The 22,195-nt window shown below is 38.4% G+C and overlaps 1 protein-coding gene across 4 annotated transcripts in view; it reads left to right on the forward strand.

The window, feature by feature from the left end:
* COBLL1 (cordon-bleu WH2 repeat protein like 1) overlaps positions 1-22,195 on the forward strand; it is a 166,673-nt gene that overhangs the window by 42,579 nt on the left and 101,899 nt on the right. The gene's annotated exons all lie outside the window — the stretch shown is intronic.

Here is a 22,195-nt window from a genome sequence, read left to right on the forward strand (position 1 = left end):
GGCAGCCCACCAGGCTCCCCCACTGGAGTGGGTTGCCATTTCCTTCTGCAATGCATGAAAGTGAAAAGTGAAAGGGAAGTCGCTCAGTCGTGTCCGACTCTTGTCGACCCCATGGACTGCAGCCTACCAGGCTCCTCCATCCAGAAAAGCACAACATGAGATTTTCAAGTTAAGTTTCATGTGGGGCAAAATGAGGACTACAGCCCAGGAGACAGCATTTCAGATAGCTCTTAGAAACTGCTCCAAAGAGTCAGGGTGGAAGCTTAGTATCTGTGTGATTTTGGTGAAGGGGGAACACATACAATCTAGCACATATTTTTTGCAGGTTTCTGCTAGTCATGAGGAGCAGTCATCACCATGAAAGATTTTAGTGCTTTTCTAGATGTGAGGAGATATAAGAATTGGGCTCATAAAATTGGCTCTTGAGAGTATCTCACTGTCTGAAGACCTGTTCTGCTAGTTTTTCCCAGAGTGCAGAGTGCCTCAATTCTGCTGTCCACTCTGAGTTCCTTTCGGGACCCAGGGGTCAAGGGTGGGGGGGGGGGTGGTGGGTTTGAAAATCAGCAGGTGCAGAAGCTCGTGGTTTAATCCTTGTAGAGGTAGATGGCAAGTGCCTGTGGCAAGTGCCAATTTGTAGAATTTGTAATTGACACCCATACAATGAAACTTTATTCATGGATGAAAATAAATGAGTTATCAAGCCATGAACAGACAGGTAGGAAACTTAAATGTATATTGCTAAGTGAAAAAAACCAGTCTGAAAGTATATACTGTGTTATTCCAACTACAAGACATTCTGAAAAAGGCAAAACAATGAAAACAGTAAAAAAAAAAAAAAAATCAACTGCTCGACATTTGGGACTGGGGAAGGGGTGTGAATGAGTGGAGTCTGGGATATTTAGGGCAGTGAAGCTATTCTGTATGATACAGTAACGATGGACACATCAGTATATTGTTTGAAACCCACAGAACTATACAACGTAAGTGGTGAATCCTAATGTAAACTATAGACTTTAATAATAATGTTTCAGTGTTGGTTCATCAGTTGTAACACATGTACCACACTAGTACAAGATACAAATAATGGGAATGTGGGAGAGGAGAGGGGCAAAGGGTATATGAGAACTCTTTGTACTGTCTCATCAACTGTTCCAGAATCCTAAAATGTTCTTTTAAAAAGTCTGTTAAAAATGTCATATGGAAAAATCTGCGTCTTTGCCCCTTAGCCATTTTAGGGCATCATCATCTGCTTCCAAATCACTGGAATCTCCAGAGAAGGGGGAGTAGGGGATGACTCACTGGTGTGAGAAAGTATTAGAACTTCATTGATGTGTAATTTTAAAAGAAACCGAAGTTAATTTTTAATTGATTTTTAAAACATGGTTAGGCACTGAGGACATGACCCAGTCTGTGGGTCAGAGACTGTATGTGTGGTGCTGAACTTACGCTGTGGGAAGAGACAGTGAGCTTTCTGTGCTGGGGGCACCTTGGCCAGCCTCATGTGGCTCTATCTTTTAACATATTGCAATTTAAGTATGGGGTTTTGGAGAGTGGGTTATTTTCTGAGTTCTTCAAAGAGGAAGGCACATATGGACAAATAGATGGACTCTCTCTTTCCCAAACCCCTATCCCACACCTTGATCTTTTCAGGAAAGGACTCTTTTGTGTATGGAACTGGCACCTTGCTTTAGATGCTGTGTTTTTTGCGTTTGGTGTTTCTTGAAGCTCTTGGCAGAAACTTGTAGCAGTAGGAACTTAATTCAATTCTTTGAGGTCCCTTGAATGGTGGAGTGGATTTTCTGCAGCCTCAGTCAGAAATCTGTCTGCTAATAAAACTAAATGTACGTGGAGGTCAGGATCCCAGTAGTAGGTAGGGTGGGGGAGGTGTTTGGGGATGGCTTGCCACATGATTACTTTTCAGTATTGGTCATCATAATACTTGTCTCCTGATCCTTTGGACATTAACCCTCCCTCCTCCTTTGATTTCAGTTCAGTTTCTCAGTCACATCCGACTCTTTGCAACCCCATGGACTGCAGCACACCAAGCCTCCCTGTCCATCACCAACTCCCAGAGTTTACTCAAACTCATGTCCATTGAGTCAGTGATGCCATCCAACCATCTCATCCTCTGTCGTCCCCTTCTCCTCCTGCCTTCAATCTTTCCCAGCATCAGGGTCTTTTCAAATGAGTCAGCTCTTCCCATCAGGTGGCCAAAGTATTGGAGTTTCAGCTTCAGCATGAGTCCTTCCAATGAATATTCAGGACTGATTTCCTTTAGGATGGACTGGTTGGATCTCCTTGCAGTCCAAGGGACTCTCAAGAGTCTTCTCCAACACCACAGTTTAAAAGCATCAATTTTTTGGCGCTCAGCTTCCTTTATAGTCCAACCCTCACATCTATACATGACTATTGGAAAAACCATAGCCTTGACTAGATGGACCTTTGTGGAAAAGTAATGTCTCTGCTTTTTAATATGCTCTCTAAGTTGGTCATAACTTTCCAAGGAGCAAGAGTCTTAATTTCATGGCTGCAGTCACCATCTGCAGTGATTTTGGAGCCCCCCCCGCCCCGCCCCCCGCCAAATACAGTCTGCCACTGTTTCCACTGTTTCCCCATCTATTTCCCATGAAGTGATGGGACTGGATGCCATGATCTTCATTTTCTGAATATTGAGCTTTAAGCCAACTTTTCACTCTCCTCTTTCACTTTCATCAAGAGGCTTTTTAGTTCCTCTTTACTTTCTCCCATAAGGGTGGTGTCATCTGCATATCTGAGGTTACTGATATTTCTCCCAGCAATCTTGATTCCAGCTTGTGCTTCATCCAGCCCAGTGTTTCTCATGATGTACTCTGCATATAAGTTATAAAGCAGGGTGACAATATACAGCCTTGATGTACTCCTTTTCCTATTTGGAACCAGTGTGTGTTCCATGTCCAGTTCTAACTATTGCCTCTTGACCTGCATACAGATTTCTCAAGAGGCAGGTCAGGTGGTCTGATATTCCCATCTCCTTCAGGATTTTCCACAGTTTATTGTCATCCACACAGTCAAAGGCTTTGGCATAGTGAATAAAGCAAAAGTACATGATTTTCTGGAACTCTCTTGCTTTTTCGATGATCCAGTGGATGTTGGCAATTTGATCTCTGGTTCCTCTGCCTTTTCTAAAACCAGCTTGAACAACTGGAAGTTCACTGTTCATGTACTGTTGAAACCTGGCTTGGAGAATTTTGAGCACTACTTGACTAGTATGTGAGGTGAGCGCAATTTTGCGGTAATTTGAGCGTTCTTTGGCATTGCCTTTCTTTGGGATTGGAATGAAAACTGACCTTTTCCAGTCCTGTGGCCACTGTTGAGTTTTCCAAATTTGCTGGCATATTGAGTGCAGCACTTTCACAGCATCATCTTTCAGGATTTGAAATAACTTAAATGGAATTCCATCACCTCCACTAGTTTTGTTCATAGTGATGCTTCCCGAGTTCCACTTGGCTTCACATTCCAGGATGTCTGACTCTAGGTGCGTGATCAAGCCATCATGATTATCTGGGCCATGAAGATCTTTTTTGTACAGTTCTTCTGTGTATTCTTGCCACCTTGTTAATATCTTCTGCTTCTGTTAGGTCCATACAATTTCTGTCCTTTATTGAGTCCATCTTTGCATGAAATATTCCCTTGGTATCTCTAATTTTCTTGAAGAGATCTCTAGTCTTTCCCATTCTATTGTTTTCCTCTATTTCTTTGCATTGATCACCGAGGAAGGCTTTCTTATCTCTCCTTGCTATTCTTTGGAACTCTGCATTCAAATAGATATATCTTTCCTTTTCTCCTTTGCTTTTGGATTCTCTTCTTTTCACAGCTATTTGTAAGGCCTCCTCAGACAGCCATTTTGCTTTTTTGCATTTCTTTTATTTTTTCCTTTGATTTAAGGTAAGGTTTGTCATAGGGAGGAGCTTCTCTGGTGGCTCAACTGTAAAGAATCTGCTTGCAGTGTGGGAGACACAGGTTCCATCCCTGGGTCGGGAAGATCCCCTGGGCAAGGAAATGGCAACCCGCTCCAGTTTTCTTGCCTGGAGAAGCCAGTGGACTGAGGATCCTGGTGGGCTATAGTCTGTGGTGTCACAAAGAGTTAGACAGAATAGTGTCATAGTCACCATGGGAACACCTCCGTACCCCCATTATAATGCAAATTTTAATCGTTGATTGAAGTGACAATTTCTGTTCTTCAGAAAGGGAAAGATTATTTAGCACTGCTATGCTATCTGATTATTGTTTGGTTTTGGACAGCATCTGTCAGGTCTTCGTTTAATCATTTCACTCTTTCCCTCTCTCCTTCCCTCCCTTTCCTTCCTGACTCCCTTATTTTAAGTTTGATTTTTAAGTGTCATTCCCAACTTGATAGTAAAAGTAATTGGATGCTTCTCAGAGAATGGTACAGGCTTTTAAAAATAGTTGTATGTCAAAATATTGGTAATTAAAAGAATGAAACGTGTTAGTATTGAAATAAAACTATCTCAGAATTTTAATTTGTTTCAAATTTTCTGTGGCCTACATCCCTGAACATCCACATGCTCTAACTTCCTCCATTCCACCTTCCAGTGGACCTTACTTGGAAAGTAAGTCCGTGTATTTGGGTGAACAGTGCATTGGAAGCTGAGCATATACTCTCTGCTTGACTTCAGTAACCCGCATCCCTTGCTTTTTCCTGCTGTGCTGGGCCAAGTGAATCAGTCTTTCCACATTTGATCACTCCTGTCTTCAGGTTTATTACTGGCAGGTGCTGCCACATGTTTGCCTGTGTGAATTGTTGTTAAAACTTAGCTTTCAATGTATTGGTACTTGCTTGGTCTGGGTGCCTAATATTGGATATTCCTTTTTATTATGGAATTATGGTGATTGTTTCCGATGTGCCAGGTACTGTGCCAAATGCTGTGAAGTCTATAAAAATGCAACTCTTTTACTTTTTTTTAAGATTCTTAACTTTGATTTCCCCACAGATATGCTTTTCTTTTTTGTTATTTGCTAGCATCCATTTGTGAACGCTCATCTCCTGTTACTCAGTTGCTAACTCTGTATTTCCAGGTTCTGAGCTAAAATGAACTTTCACACTTACTTCAAGTGTAATTACAAAGAATCAGGAAAAAACATTATTGTGTTCTTTTTATTTTTACTTTTGAATGCTCAGACAAAGCATGATTCAGATGACTAGCAGTGTCTGTGGGAATTTATACTCTATTCCTTGGTGGCTCAGACAATGAAGAGTCTACCTGCAGACTCAGACACAGTTTCGTGCAGGAAACCTGGGATCAATCCTTGGTTCAGGAAGATCCCCTGGGTAAGGGAAATGGCTACCCACTCCAGAATTCTTGCTTGGAGAATTCCATGGACAGAGAAGCCTGGCAGGCTACAGTCCATGGGGTCACAAAGAGTCAGACATGACTGAGCAATTAACACTTTCACTTTCACTAACCTCCCTTCAGTCTCTAGAGCCCATTGTTTTCCTAGAAATGTATTGCATGTTCACAGATAATGGAAATAAATGTGTTATTTACTTGTTCAATTGCCTTCTCCTGACATGGATATTTTTACTTTAAAATGGAGTGGAGGAAGGAATGTGAAAAATTATGTCACAGTATGGATATAAATAAAGGCCATTCTATTAAAATTTATTTAACTTGTGTAGACATCACATTTATTGGGTGTCAAAATTCTAGGAATTTTGACCCATGCACAGATTCGTGAAAACACCACAGTCAGCACACAGAGCGATTCTATCTTTCTAGAAAAACTCTTCTTTGTAGTTAGACCTTCCCCTGTCACTGACACCTGGTGACCGCTGATCTATTCTGTCTCTAGGCTGGCTCTTTAAGAATGTCATACAAATGGAATCATAACCTTTTGAGACTATCTTCTTTCAGCATACTGCCTTTGAGATTCATCCAGTTTTTATATGTATCACTAGTTCTTTTCTATCGCTTAGTGTAGTATTACATAATATGGATGTTCTATGGTGTGCTTTTTCATTCATCCATTGAATGCCATTTGGGTTGTTTCCAGTTATGAGTCATTTTAAATAGAACATTCATGTACAGGATTTTTTGTAAACACTAGGTTTTCATTTCTCTCACGTCCAGGAGACTGATTGCTGTGTCATACGATAAATGTGTATTTAACTTTATGAGACATTTCCAAGCCGTTTTCCAGAGTGGCTGTACCATTTTGCATTCCACCAACAATGCCTGAGACTTGTGTGTGTTCTGCATCCTCATCAACACTTGGTATTGTCCGTATCTATTTTAGTCATTGTAATAGGTGTATAGCGATCTCATTTTGCTCTTAATCTATATATCCCTAGTGGTGTTAGAGGTTGAAGAGCTTTTTGTGTGCTTATTTGCCTTTTGCTGATCCTCTTTAGTGAACTGTCTATTTAAGTTGATTTTTTAAAAATTGGCTTGTTTTCTTATTGTTGAATATTCAGTTATTAATGTATTCTATATATAAGTTCTTTGTCTAATGTAAGTTGTGAATATTTTCTCCCAAACTGTAGTTTGTCCTTTCATTCTCTTAATGGTGTATTTTATAATTTCTTATTTCAATAAAGTCCAATTTGTCAATATTTTTTCTTTTATGGATTGTTCCTTGGTGTCTTATCTAAAAACTTGTTTCCTAACTCCAGATCATGAAGATATTCTCCTGTATATATTTTGGGTGTGTAAGTCTTACAGATTCTCTTTTCTAATTAAAGCTCTTTTTTATTTTGAGCTAAATTTTGCTAAAGGTATAAGGTTTTAACATACATATGTCCAATTACTCAAAGATCATTTGTTGAAAGAGACTATCTGCTGTCTATTTAATTTTAACCTACATCACAAATGCTTTCTTCATGTTTGTGTGGCTTTCTTTCTAGACTTTCTGTTGTGTTTTGTCAGCCTGTGTGTCTGTCCATTTATCAGTGCCGTGTTGCTTTGATTAATGTAGTTTTAGAGTAAGATTGAAATCAAAGAGTTTTCTCTTCTTTTTCAAAATTGTTTCTATTTTTGCTGTTTTGTCTTATTGTGTATTTTATAATTAGCTTGTATATAGATACAAAAATTCTGCTAGAATTTTGACTGGAAGTGTGTTAAATATATGGATCAATTTGAGAGGAACTGACCTTTTTACTGTGTTTAGTCTTCTCATCCATGAACATTGTATGCCTCTTCATTCATTTAAGTCTTTTTTTATTTCTTTTATCAGTGTAATGTGGGTTTCAGAAAATAAATTCTGTGTACAGTTTGATGAAGATATTATACCCAAGTAGTTCATCTTTGTGGTATTAAAATTTTTTTCTTGGCTACTATGTAGAATTTTTTTTTTTTTTATGAAAGAAAATGTAAAAGGTATTTTCCTTCTAATTTCTGTGCATTAAGAGACCATTTTCCTGCTCCTGGACCCTGAGCTACAGGGCTGGGTCTCTCTTTGCATCTGTTGTCTGCTTCTGAGTTTGGGACTGTCTTAAGTCCTGGCTGGGGTGTACTGAAGGAGAGGTTAATTCACTGCCAGTTCAGTGGTACTTTGAATTCTGGTCTTCTTCAGTCCACTTACACCAGTTTACTCTGAGTCTTCAAATTGTTTTTTCATACATCCTGTCCAAGTTTTATAGTTGTACTCTGTTCGAGAGATAGGGTAGTGTGTGCTTACCTGATCTTTCCTGAAACTGGAAGAACTATCTCTTTTGCAGTGATTGTAGCTATCTTTTTAATCACATATCTAATTTTGTTTGTTATTAGGGAATCCACCGATGTGTTGAGATCTTGTAACATTTCTTCCTCGTTTACTCCCTGTAGAAAAACTATGGTACTCTTTTCTTAACTCTGAATATCCAATGCCTATTTGTAGTCTTAAAGTATTTATTGAAGTATTTTTAGTTTGAGTATTTGAAGTTGAACATGTGATGCCAAAGTGACATATTTATGACAGTTTTCCTCAAAGAGCAGTCATGAAAGATTATATTTGAGTTATTTAAGACTGATTAGGCTGGCAGCCTTGGCAAACTGTAGAGAGAATTAAAGAATTAATATTTAAAAAACAAATCTGTGTATATGAAACAAATCATGGAAAATGTTACACATTAAAAAAAATTTTACACAAATGATAATGAGATGTAGAGGCAGGTACTTTAAAGAAGGAATGCTGCTGCTGCTGATAAGTCACTTCAGTTGTGTCCGACTCTGTGCGACCCCATAGATGGCAGCCCACCAGGCTCCCCCGTCCCTGGGATTCTCCAGGCAAGAACACTGGAGTGGGTTGCCATTTCCTTCTACAACGCATGAAAGTGAAAAGTGAAAGTGAAGTTGCTCAGTCGTGTCCGACTCGACTCTTAGCGACCCCATGGACTGCAGCCCACCAGGCTCCTCTGTCCATGGGATTTTCCAGGCAAGAGTACTGGAGTGGGTTGCCATTGCTAGATTTCCTTAATTTGCATAGGAGTCTCAGATTTTACTTTTTCTTTACTGCGGATTTATCATCTATCCAGAAATTCTGCAGTGAGAGCACTAACAATTTTTGTGCTGAAATTAGAGCAAATACATTTTCTTTTAAATTTGTTGGCCAATTTGGTGTTTAAAGTTTGCTTTCAGTATAATGAGCAGAAGCCAACATAACCATAGATTTCTGACCTTATCTCTGATAATAATCGATCCTTCAGTGTAAATTTTATTAATTCTGTAGCCAAGCATAGAAGGCAATGGCACCCCACTCCAATACTCTTGCCTGGAAAATCCCATGGACGGAGGAGCCTGGTAGGCTGCAGTCCATGGGGCCGCTAAAAGTCGGACACGACTGAGCGACTTCACTTTCACTTTTCACTTTTCTGCATTGGAGAAGGAAATGGCAACCCACTCCAGTGTTCTTGCCTGGAGAATCCCAGGGACAGAGGAGCCTGGTGGGCTGCCATCTGTGGGGCTGCACAGAGTTGGACACGACTGAAATGACTTAGCAGCAGCAGCAGCCAAGCATAATAATTTAGGAGTAAAATTATATAGTTTCAGTTTCAATATGGGTTTCCCCAGAAACTGAGGCTATTTAGTAACATTTATATCTGTTAGAACAGTTCTTGCTTGGTGGGGGAAAGGAAAAAGGAGGGGTCAGTTATCTCACAGGGAAACAAAATACTCAGTGACTTTTTCAAAAGTGAGCAGAGTCCTCCATATTTCCTCCTGCTTTTCTTGGAAGAAAAGTGTACCTTAGTTCAAAAAATATAACTGAAATATCTTAAAGACTAGCTGACAAAATACTCAGTTATGCTCGTTTTGATGAAGGATAAGCATCTGAAGGGAGGAATGGGTAGATGGTCTTGATGAAATGAAAGCGCATAGACTCTGGGATCAGAAAGATCCCATACAGGATTTATATGGACATTTTTATCTTTTAGGTGAGCTCATGAAGGTATTAGACTGATAAGAAGTTGCACAATAAAAAGTAATAGGCCAAGTAGTGATTATATGAGTTTCTTACTTCATGTTCCTGAGAACACTGACCATGTTATTTAGCATCTGTAGTCATCTAGGTCTCCTAAGGACACAGAAAGCACACACTAAGTTAATGGGTAATTTATTATAACACAAATGATTATTTATATTTAATATAATATCAAGAATTATTAACTAAGATAGATGAGTAACTATAACATGTAAGGAAACACTGCCTAGTGTCCTAGGGCAGGAGGAGAGTAACCAAGGATGAATAGACTCTCAAAGGGCTCAGACCTCCTTGAAGATGTGGATCAGTCCCCAGAGAGCAGAGAAGCTTGTTGGGTTAGCCAGTCTAGAGCTGCTCTGCAGTTTCTGGATAAGCAGTAGACCACCTTCCACACTGTAGGCATAGAACAGACGTGAACTTGCCGTGGGAGTCTTAAGTACTGGAGGTAAAAGTGGCAGAAGTCCTTCCCAGTGTGTGAGATAATGGGAACCGGGATGATGGGGCTGGTGAAGTTGAAGGGATGTAGAGGAGTCACTGCTCAGTATGACCTTCTGGATCACAAGTAACTGTGTGTGGGCCATGAAGGGCCTTGCCTAGGAAGTGAAGACACCAGTACCACAGGCAGAAGCCCTTCAGAGCATTTGGTATGTGGGGGCTCTCAGAAAGGTTATTTCTAGGAAGCAGCAGCAAGATCATGGGGAATAGTGATGCATGCCCCTGACTGAGGCAAGGTCTACCAGATGTCCTTACCCAGCAGCAACATGTAGTAGATTCGGGCTAGGAATTCTAGGAAGCCCCTTACTTTTTAGTGTCCTAGTGCCCTGTCTATGAAAGCTTAACATCATATCTACTTTAAAGGAGGAGTGCTTAGAGGAATTTCATTGTTTATCTCAGGGCCTTCTTTGGAGCATTTGGGACCAAGAGGCAGTAAGTTGATAACTCACATATCATCTGTTCTAGGGGTTATACCAGCATATCAAATCTAGAGATTATGCAAAATGTGAACTTCATACTCATTTTGCCTTGCATACAATTTCTTGTCTTCTGTAGTAACTATTTATAAAACTGATGAGAACTGAAATCTTAACAATGGTATACGAAAGACTTGCTGAACTTTGATCATAACATCCTTTAAATCTGCTGTAAGCTATTTAGTTTTGCATCATCTGGTCTCAAGTTCATCATGGGTGTCTTGGAGAGGGTATTTTAGGTTGTAGTATAAGTGGAGAAGCTGCAGGTCCATCCCTCCCTCTCTGTTACCCCTTATCATCCCCCTCTTCTAGCTTGCCTAACAGACTTCAGCCAGCAGGGAGCCAACATTGCTTAGCTTGGTGATGCCTGCACATGAAAGGGCTTTCAGGTACACTGATTACTCTACCTGTGACTGATGACATCACCTAAATTGCTAGAAGCAATGCTCTATTTTCCTTCTAGTCTTGTAAACAGCGCTGAGTTTTAGAACCTTAATGTGAAGTACTAGATGTGAAAGGATTTAATTAACTTTTTTCCATCAGACGGTTTTATTAACTAAACACCTTTCCTTCTTTTTGGAAGGCCAGCAACTTTACCTGTTATCACACAGATACCTGTCTCCTATAAAATTTTAGGAGATTGGTTGCCTGGGCAGAAGCCCAACCTTTATCTTTTTTTTTTTTTTTAAGGTTTTTATTTAATTATAATTTTGTTAATGCTACTTTATTAAAAATATCCATTCTAGAAAGTAGAAGATATTAATAAGCAAAAGTAAGGTAGAGACATTCTCTTATCTAGAGGTTATCTCCATTTACCCTTCAATATGCGGAATTTAAGATCTGTTTATGTCCACACACATTTGTTTTTATGCAAATAAAATGCTGTTTATGCTGGTTTATCAGTTGCTGTTTTTTTCTGTTAATGCTTTTAACCTTCCCATGTCAATACATTTTCATTTTCCATAATACCCAGTCCATTCTCACAATGGTTCAGTCACCTCTAAATCATTTATAGGTACTTTGTTCTAACTAGGACCTACTCTGGGACTTTGCCATGCATCTGGTTATGTCCTGTAAACTCCTCCACTCATGACACTGACTTTTGAAAGAAGCAGGTCATTTGTCCAACAAAATATTGCACTTTCTGGATTTTTCTGTTGCTTCCTTGTGGTGGCGTAAGCTTGTTCTTAAATCCTGTATGGAAAAGTTAGATCTAGCCAATATAGGTTGAAGTTAAATGGTTTTTGACTAAAATATATTTGTCATATGAAATCATAGCATGTCACATTAGGCAGCACAAGCTCAGGCTCAATTTTCTTAAAATGCAATCCTGGAGAGAGTTAATTTAACTGGGAGATGGTAATTGGGCAGTCTACCCTCTCCAGATACAAGAAGGGTTTAGAAGATATTTGCATGGTAAATTTAATAAAATATAATCAATGGAAATGATTAGTAATAATGCCATGAAAAAAAATTAAGTGGCATTTAATTCATTTTAATTTGCTAGGCCCTAAGGGAGTTGCATATTTTTATCAGAAGTAAAAAGTGTCATTTCCCTTTTGTAATGTCTTCTCTGTTGCCCTCTTTCTCTCTTTCTCTGTGTATATGTGTATAATGTGCATAATCCTCTTCTGTTGAAAATTCTTCAGTGTATTTCAAAGTACTGTGTCACTTTTTAAAAAACTAAGTTCTCATTTTAGTATGTTATTATAAAGGAGTAACTTTAAAAGAAGCATCTAAGGTAGTTTCCCTTTCAGAATAAACATATTTGATTACTTGATATGTGGAAGCAACTTTCCCCTAGGGATGAAGATGAGAAGAGTCCTAGAAGGAAGTGGGCTTAGTGAAGACTGGTAACTGTGATAAGTATTCTTCACAATTCACTGTTGTTTGTATTGGCTCTTGCTGTTGGCATTGGCTTAGGAGGCTTAAAAATTCATATTCTTGGCTTTTCTAAACAATATTGGGTCTTCATTACTAGTCCTTATTGGGTGGGGAAGGGATTTGTGAGTTTACCAATGTCTTTCACTTTTATGTATAAATGGTATTGACTTAAGAAGAAAACACTCCAGCAACCCAAGGCAGGGAGGGTGGAGAAGGCGGTGGAGTGAAAGGGGATGTCTTTGAACAATCATACTCTGTTTAGGGAGTTTAAATTCCCTTGTGATTCCTGGGGAGTTTAAGTACCTGCGCTGTGTATGTAACTGATCTCCAGTTAGTCCTACTCTTTCTCTTCCCTTCATCTCTGACTGCATTGTTCAAGAGTGTGCACTGACTGAACAGTGGAATTTGCCAAGTAGTATGAAATTTGCTGGGTCATCACCATACCGAAACTGAAGGGTCACTGAATATCAGAATTCTAAGTATGGCATTGTACAATTTTTAAGGATGTCTGCATTTCCCTGATTTTTGTCTCTCCTACCTACCTCACCCCATGCCCTCAAATCACCTGAAATGAATTTGCATACTTCTGAAAATTCTTACCAGGACTGTCCCCAGGTATAAGATACCTCTCAAACTCAAAGATATTCTCTCTACCCTTCACATGTGGCCTTTAGACAAGTGTACTTTCCTTTCTTTTCTTTTTAATTTTAGTGAATCTTCTTTCTTTTTTATTTTTTTAAATTATGAAAGTATGATAACACATTTACAGGAGACTTGGAAAATATAGAACAAAGTTGTATATAGTTCCACTATATATTATAATTATTTTTTAAGTAGATAAAGATTTTTAGTTGGTTTCAATATAAAACTCTCAATACTTAATGAAATGAATAGACAGAAAAGTAGAAGGATGTAGTAGACCTGAGAGGTACTATGAACCAATTTAACATAATTAGGATTTATATGATTTTCACACAACCAGCAGGATTCAAATTCTATTCTATAAACTATAGAATAGTTTATAGAATAAACTATAGTCTATTCTAGACTATAAACCAGGAGACACTGGAACATATCCAGGGACATAAAACAATGTGCAAATTTTTCATAGTCTAAAGGTATTGAAATCATACAGAGTCTGTTCTCTTATCACTATAGAATTATGTTAGAAATCAATATCAAAAGATATTTGAAAATAACCACATATTTTCAAGTGCAAGAAAGATTTTACCAAGAGAGATTTTGACTTAGCCATTGAAAGCCTCAATATAGCTAAAAGACTGAAAAGACACAGCGGGTGATGGCAGAGAAGAAAGCATTTAAATGAGAAATTAATATCAAAATGAGAAATTAATATCAAAGCAACTTAAAAAAACTCACAGAAATTAAATGTCCACTTTTAAATGATGGGTATATCTAAGAAACCGTAACAAGGAAAATTAGAAAATATTTGTAATGGAATGAAAATGAAAAGAGAATTTATCAGAATTTGTTGCATGTAGCTGATACTATGTTGTAAATAAGAAAAAAATTTTTGAAGACAAATTAACATGTGATACAGTATTACTAACTAAAGTCCAGATTTGGTTCAGATCTCACAGCATTTTATGTTAGTGTCCATTATTTGTTTTCATATCCTATTCAGGATTCCATATTGTATTTAGTTGCATTGAGCAGCTTCAGTTGCAGTTTTCTTTTATCTTACATCTATGGAATTATTACTTAGGTATGCATAATTTAAGCCTTATAATGACATTAAGAATAGGTACTATAGGTGCTGTGATAATCAGGATACACATGAGAAGGTTGTGTGTGGTTCTACTTCAGTTTTGAGGGACTTTTTCCTTTCAAAGAGATTGGCACATTAAAAAGGCAGACAACTCTTTTGCTTGATAGAGAGAGTCCTGCTGTTACTTTATTCAGATTTATTCCTGTTCTAGATATGTGTGACCTAGTGCTTGTAAATCGAATACCATCTAATTTGGGGAGGTCCTAACTATGGTTGAGTAATTAAATAACATTATTATATATAAATAACATATAGAAGCTGTTTTAACTATCTTGCAGAACCTTTCATAACATGAATTTTAACACACACACACACACACACACACACACACACGACTTTGCCTTCCAATGCAGTTAGAAGTGAGGGTTGAATCCCTAGTTTGGGAGCTAAAATCCCACTTGCCTCCTGGCCAAAAAACCAAAACGTAAAACAGAAGCAGTATTGTAAAAAATACAATAAAAACTTTGAAAATGGTCTGCATCCAAAAAAAAAAAAAGAAAAATCTTAAAAGAAAGACTCAAGAATGGGAGGAATTGAGAGAGTAGCGCTGAATTATATGCATTACCACATGTAAAATAGATAGCTAATGGAAAATTGACAAGAATGGGAGGAATTGAGAGAGTAGCGCTGAATTATATGCATTACCACATGTAAAATAATAGCTAATGGAAAATTGCTGTGTAATACAGGGAGCTCACCTGGGTGCTCTGTGACAACCTAGAGGGGTGCGATGGGGTGGGAGATGGGAGGGAGGTTCAAGAGGGACAGGACGTATGTCCCTCATCCATGTCCCAGACCTATGGCTGATTCATGTTGATATAAGATAGAAACCACTGCAACACTGTAAAGCAATTATCTTCCAATTAAAAATAAAAAACCCAAGCACACAAATCTTTAATTTGTAATTGGAAATTGCTTTTATAATAAATGAGCCTCAAGATTGTCATACTTTGTAATGCTTTGGAAAGGAAAATACTTCTGGTCTTACTGGTTTTTATGATAAGCAATATGATACTAATCTCAGCCTGCTATCCTGCTTATAAAATAGGCACTGATGCTTGCTTTTGAGTTGCTGAATGTTTCCTCATACAAATGTCTGTCTTATTCTGTGAAATACCAGGATTCCTTTTTTCTTTTTATTCCTCATCACATGTAGATCCATTAATATTGGAAGAGACTTTTCACATAGAACTTAACATGAAAGCTGTAAAAACAAAAATCTGTCAAAGTACAAGACACTTCCTAATCAATCACTAATGATTTGAACTATAAGGATCTGATTTAAGAAGATGAATTAGCATAAAATATTAACATAAAAGTCTCTCATTTGTTTTTCTCTAGCGTTTTCCAGCAAAATGAAATATATGGCAAAATTACATACATGTGAAAATTCTTGAAATTAAGTCTTGTTAGCTAAAGTAGATCACATTTGTAAAAGGTTCAGTTTTGGTGGTTCTGGAGATCTAAGATGGTATAAGTCCCTTCTTTCTTACTTTAATATTTTGAGGAAAAAGCCAAAACCTTTCCTGAAAAGGATTTATAAACCACTATTATGTAGGAGGGTTTTGTTCCAGCTGTAAAAAGAGTTCCATTTATTTCTACAATTTAAGTAGTGTGCAAGTCACCTTAGAAAGGGATAAACCGGGTATTTCAAGAGATTTCAATCATATTCTACTTAGAGGTACATCTGGCTTATTAGGGTAAACAAATATTTCTGCTTCTTGGTGGGGGTTTCTAGGAGCATATTATCTCTGGATTGTTTTTATAATTAAGGGGCAGAAGATAAATCGGTGATTCTTTTTACCCCAGGCTGAGTAGTGACCCCTAATAGGAAATTCCATGGAGTTGTGTGGTGGGAATGCCCATGGGTGGGGACCGCGGGATGAGCTTCCCCTGGAATGTCTGCCCTGGGGAAAGGTCCCAGAGGAGGAGGCCATGGAAGGGGTTAACCTTGGGGTGGAGCAGCAAGGGGTCACTTAATCTGTCCAACTTTGCAGGCAAGAGTTTTTAAAGGGCTGGATCTTCACAGAGAAAGAGTACATGCTTAAAAATGTTCTCTCCATATGAGCATTAGTTGAAAAATGGAGGCTTCAAAAATTTAAATGTTACTAGAAGTCTTATTGAGCCCTAATAACTTTTAAGTGACTTGAAATGGGAATTTCCGCCCCCCTCATGACATAGTGCTTGTTAAGATACTTGACATATATAATTTTAATACGTAGTGTTTAGTTTTGTTTCTGTGTGGTTGTTGTTCACTCGCTAAGTCGTGTCTGACTTTTTGCAATTCATGGACTTCAGCATGCCACACTTCACTGTCTTTCACTGTCTCCCACAGTTTGCTCAAACTCATGTCCATTGAATCAGTGATGCCATCCAACCATCTCATCCTCTGTTGCCCCCTTCTCCTGCCCTCAATCTTCCCCAGCATCATGGTTTTTTCGCCCAGTGAGTCGGCTCTTTGCATCAGGTGGCCAAAGTATTGGAGCTTCAGCTTCAACATCAGTCCTTCCAATGAATACTCATGGTTGATTTCCCTTAGGTTGACTGGTTTGATCTCCTTGCTGTCCAAGGGACTCGCAAGAGTCTTCTCCAACACCACAGTTTGAAAGCATCAATTCTTTGGTGCTCAGCCTTCTTTATGGTCCAACTCTCACATCCATACATGACTACTAGAAAAACCATAGTTTTGACTAGACAGACCTTTGTTGGCAAAGTGATGTCTATGCTTTTTAGAATGCTGTCTAGTTTTGTCATAGCTTTCCTTCCAAGAAGCAAGTGTCTTCTAATTTCATGGCTGCATTTACCATCTGCAGTGATTTGGGAGCCCAGGAAGAGAAAATCTGTCACTGCTTCCACTTTTCCCCCATCTATTTGCCATGAAGTGATAGGACCATATGCTGTGATCTTAGCTTTTTCAATGTTGAGTTTTAAGCCAGCTTTTTCACTGTCCTCTTTCACCCTCATCAAGAAGCTTTTAGTTCCTCTTCACTTTTTTTTGCCATTAGAGTGATATCATCTGAAAAGAAGGAAAGGTAGTTGTTTTAAATAGAAAAGAAAAGGGAATGGTACTTTTGGAGTAGAAGGACCTGAGCTAGGCCTTCAGGTGTGGAAATACCATTTATCTGGTCTGATGGGTACTGTGCCTCTCCTATAGTCAGGAAAGTGGAGAAGCTGCCTTGGGAGTGTATCTGTGATCCAGGAGTCACAGTGACATCACTGTAAACAGCTCAGAAACCACTCTGGGCATGTTACCTTCATCCCAGGAAAAAAAAAAAAAAAGTCCCATGCTTTGCTTTTTTTATATGCATGAGATTAGTTACTGGACACTGGGTTGCTGCAGCAGTGTCTCACAGCCTTGCTTAGCTCACTTTCTTCTTCCTAATCTCATGCTTGTATATCTTATTAGTAGACCACTAGTTGCAGGGGAGCCTGGAAAAAGAAATGTGACTGGTTTGGGCCTATATTATATAGGAAGGCACACAGGAAGAAAGTTGGTATGGAGACTTTTTCCTCTAAGAAAACTGGCATGGAGCACCCATCCACTATACTCATCATACCATTAATCCCATTAAAAAATAAGCATGGCAGTGGAGAAGACCTTGTTGTTTTTCTATGATCACATTTCCTGATCTTCCTCACCTCCAACCCTCCTTAAAATATCACCTGCAGCCTTTCTGGGCCGGTGTCCTGTGGAAGATTTTCCAACCTTTCCTGTCCAGTGTTTTCAGCAGGTACATACATATAATTGACAACATTTTTTCCTAATAATAATTTAATTTCTAAGAAACTGCCGTCATAATATGTTTCTGACTACTAGATGTAATCTGTTTTCAGTTATTATGTTTGTTCATTTTTTCTTCCCATTTTATTAAGATTTAATTAACATACAGCTCTGTATAAGTTTAAGGTGTGCAGTGTAATGATTTGACTTACATATATCATGAGATGATTACCAACAAGATTACTGAGCATCCATCATCTCATTTAGATACAAAATAAAAGAAAAAATATTCTTTGGTTCTGATGAGAACTCTTGGGATTTGTTCTCTTAACAACACTCACACATAACATAGAATAGTCTTATAGTGATCTTATAGTACATTACATCCTTAGTACTTTTTTCTCTTATAACTGAAAACTTGTACCTTTTGGCCACCTTCATCCAATTCTGCCCCCCTCCCACCCCTACTTCTGACAACCACTAAGGTTTTCTTTTAACCATGCCATTAGGGGACTTTTTAGGGGATAAATACTTTAAATATTTGATTATACTTTTTGTAGTAATACTTTTTTTTTTTTTTTAATTTGGGAGGTTGGATATTATAGCAAATGGAGCAAGGGATGCTAGAGCTAAACTCTAGTTCTTAATCCCAAAGTACCTGAAAAAAGTTAGCAATATAACTCTAGGAGAGTGTCCTAAATCTCAGGGAGAGTGTTCTGCAGTATTCTATTTTCAAAGGCAAGCTGCAGAGAATAAAGTGTGTACATATAATATAAACATATATTTATATGTATCTTATTTCTGAATGGAAAGTAATTGAGGTATGAATTTTCCTGGAGATTTCTGATGGGTGTTATCTTTTGGAGAGTACTTTATAAGGCAACCGTTCCAGTTACATAAAAGTATGGAAAAGAAGGAAGTTATTTTTAAGCTAGAATTGTGTCTTTTGGCAGTTGTTTCTAGGTCAGGTGCCTAAAACTGTCAAAAGCTGAATTGGTTACTAGAGGGAAGTAGAGTGACCTCCAAAACTTTCCCTTAATGACCGATGTGTGTTATACAAGCCATGTTTTATTTTCTGAAGTTCCTTGTGTAGACTTTCCATTTTTTTTTCTTTACTTATCTTCTTAAAACTTTTTACGCTTAGTGAGCAAATACAAAATACCAGTTTATAAGCTAAAAGAAAAAATTGACTGAAGAATCTTTGGTTCATGTTTAATTATAGAAAATTTATATTCATATTTTTATCTTTACATTTGTATTTTTATCACCTTCATCTGTTTCTTCTCAATGTATTTGAGTATAAGAAAAAAAACCTGATAGGCTAAAAAAAGACAGCTCACTGTTTTGGAATTATTCAGTTCAGTTGCTCAGTCGTGTCTGACTCTGCGACACCACGGACTGCTGCACACCAGGCCTCCCTGTCCATCACCCCTCCTGGAGTTTACCCAAGCTCATGTCCATTGAGTCGGTGATGCCATCCAACCATCTCATCCTCTGTCGTCCCCTTCTCCTCCTGCCCTCAATCTTTCCCAGCATCAGGGTCTTTTCAAATGAGTCAGCTCTTCGCATCAGATGGCCAAAGTATTGGAGTTTCAGCTTTAGCATCAGTCCTTCCAATGAACACCCAGAACTGGTCTCCCTTAGGATGGACTGGTTGGCTCTCCTTGCAGTCCAAGGGACTCTCAAGAGTCTTCTCCAACATCACAGTTCAAAAGCATCAATTCTGTGGCACTCAGCTTAATTCGCCCAATATGTATGAAATGTTCATCAACTTAAGGGCAGCAAAGTAAGTAGTAATCTTAGCTGAGAATTATCCAGTTGCACTCAATTATTACTTATTTTGGAATATGTCCTATGAAAGGCATAATTGCAGAGAATATATGCAATTACAATCTATATTCTGATGTGAGAAATAGACTTGCTGATTATAGGTTTTCAGGTAGGTATTACATTTAAGTAGTAATTAATCTTCTAACCTATTCTGAAATCTGCATAGAAATAATACAATGCTAAAAATAGTGAGACTTGAGAATTAATGGATTGGCTAAGTGTTCAGTATACCCTCTGAACTTCTCAGGAACAAACACAACTTCACACCTCTGTCTACTTGTCCACGTTATTCATGCTTTTCAAGAACATTGCATTTCCTTTGGAAGATAGTCATTCTCCTGAGCACAGAGGTAATACTAGTAGTAGCTTTTCCCTGAATCCTGTTTTTGATTCATATTATTCTATATTCTTATCAGAGGGGATATAAAAAATCAAGAATCCTTACTACCTTAGAGATTGATAGCAATGCTCATTACCTGGTAGATGGATACTGTTTGTCCAAACACTTGACCGTATAAACCATGTTTTCTTTTCTGGAGTTCCTTGTGTAGTCTTTCCATCTTTTTTCTTTTCTTATCGTCTTTAAAGTTTTTATGCTTAGTAAAATATGAGATACCAGTTTATAAGTTAACAGAAAAATAGCTGCCCATCCCCTACCAGTTTTTTTCTCAGTCCCTTTAAACTGTCTTCATTCTCTCCATTAAGATGGAGTATTTGACTCATCTAGTACCCTGGATGTTTTATGTTTTTATTTTAAAAATAAAAAAATCCCCTATTTTGTAGTCTTGCCAACTGTCTCGCTTGCTATGAACTGGAATTAGCATACCTCTGAAATTAGTTCAGACATTTCACTCACTCTATAGATTCTAATCCTCCTCTCTTTCTTATTGCTGCTGCTGTGTCACTTCAGTCGTGTCCAACTCTGTGCGACCCCATGGACGGCAGTCCACCAGGCTCCCCCATCCCTGGGATTCTCCAGGCAAGAACACTGGAGTGGGGTGCCATTGCCTTCTCCACTCTTTCTTACTAAACCTGTTCTATTTGCTCTTTACACCTCTTACACATTTTTATATCATTTTAGTTACCTGACTTTTTATGCATTTATTCTTTTGTTCTGTCTAAATACCTGGATCAGTCATTTAAACTCCCTTCAATAGCTAGCTCACTTTCAAGTTTTCTCCCTGGACAAACAAGCCACCAATCATAAAAATGAATTAGCCCAAATTATAATATCTCCCATTTCAGTCCTCTAGATAATGGGTGCTACTAGGGTGAAGTACGACAAACCTAGACAGTGTGTTGAAAAGTAGAGACGTTACTCTGCTGACAAAGGTCTATATAGTCAAGGCTATGGTCTTCCCAGTGGTTGTGTACAGTTATGACAGCTGGACTGTAAAGAAGGCAGAATGACAAAGAATTGATGAGAAGACTGCTGAAAGTCCCTTGGACAGCAAGGAGATCAAACCAGTCAATCTTAAGGGAAAGCAACCCTGAATACTTGTTGGAAGGACTGATGCTGAAGCTGATGCTGCAGTATTTTGGTCATCTGATGCAAACAGCTGACTCATTGGAAAAGTCCCTGATGCTGGAAAAGATTGAGGGCAGAAGGAGAAGAGGGAGTCAGAGGATGAGATGGCTGGATGGCATCACTGATGCAATGGACATGAACTCGGGCAAACTTCAAGAGATGGTGAGGGACAGGGAGGCCTGGTGTGCTGCAGTCAGTGGGGTCGCAAAGAGTTGGACATGACTGGGTGACTGAACAAGAACAACAGGTAGGGTGAGAAAGTGGGCCTGGATAACTTGGTGGCAGATTCTTTGCATATATCTCATAATTTCCCTAACCTCTATAAAAGTTATTATCATTTTCTAGATTAAAAAAAGATACAAAGTTGATTTGAGTTCGGCTCTTCTGATGCATTATAGTGCAATAGATGCAGCAATTCAAACATCACATCCGAACTGCAGTCGTTCTTGGGGAAGAAAGTCTCTCTTCCCTGATTGTCAAAGAGGACTCCTGGGCTTCACTCTGGACTGTTTTTAAGCTGTGGTCTCCATAGCAATTCCTATGGTCAGAGTGATGCCAGCCTCAAGTTAGTTTGGGCTTGAATTACTGCCAATCACAATAGTAAGGTTGTGAGATTTTGCCAGTTGTTTTAGGCCAGTACCCATTTGTGTGGCTAGCTCATGGAAATCAGTTCTGTCTAGTCACCACAACTGCTTAACTGTACAGGAAGTATGAAATAGAGATTGAGGAAGCACCTGACAAGAGTCTGCTATGGTGGCTGATATTTTTATTCAAAATGAAGAAAGGACTTCTTACATTTTCAAATTCTAATAGTTTATATTTCAGTTTTGTTACAGACAATATAAGACTAAATCATGAAAGAAGACAGTCTGAAATCAATAATAGAACAATTCCGTGGGCTTTTTGTAGCCTCAGCTAGGACTAGGGGAAGTATTACTATAGTAATTCCAAATTGGGATTTTATGAGCCATAAGCTTCAAGATCTAGGATGCAAAGTAGTTAAGATTGTAGGTGAGAGT

The sequence above is a fragment of the Bos javanicus genome, chromosome 2, assembly GCF_032452875.1.
Source record: "Bos javanicus breed banteng chromosome 2, ARS-OSU_banteng_1.0, whole genome shotgun sequence".
Classification (NCBI taxonomy): Eukaryota; Metazoa; Chordata; class Mammalia; order Artiodactyla; family Bovidae; genus Bos; species Bos javanicus.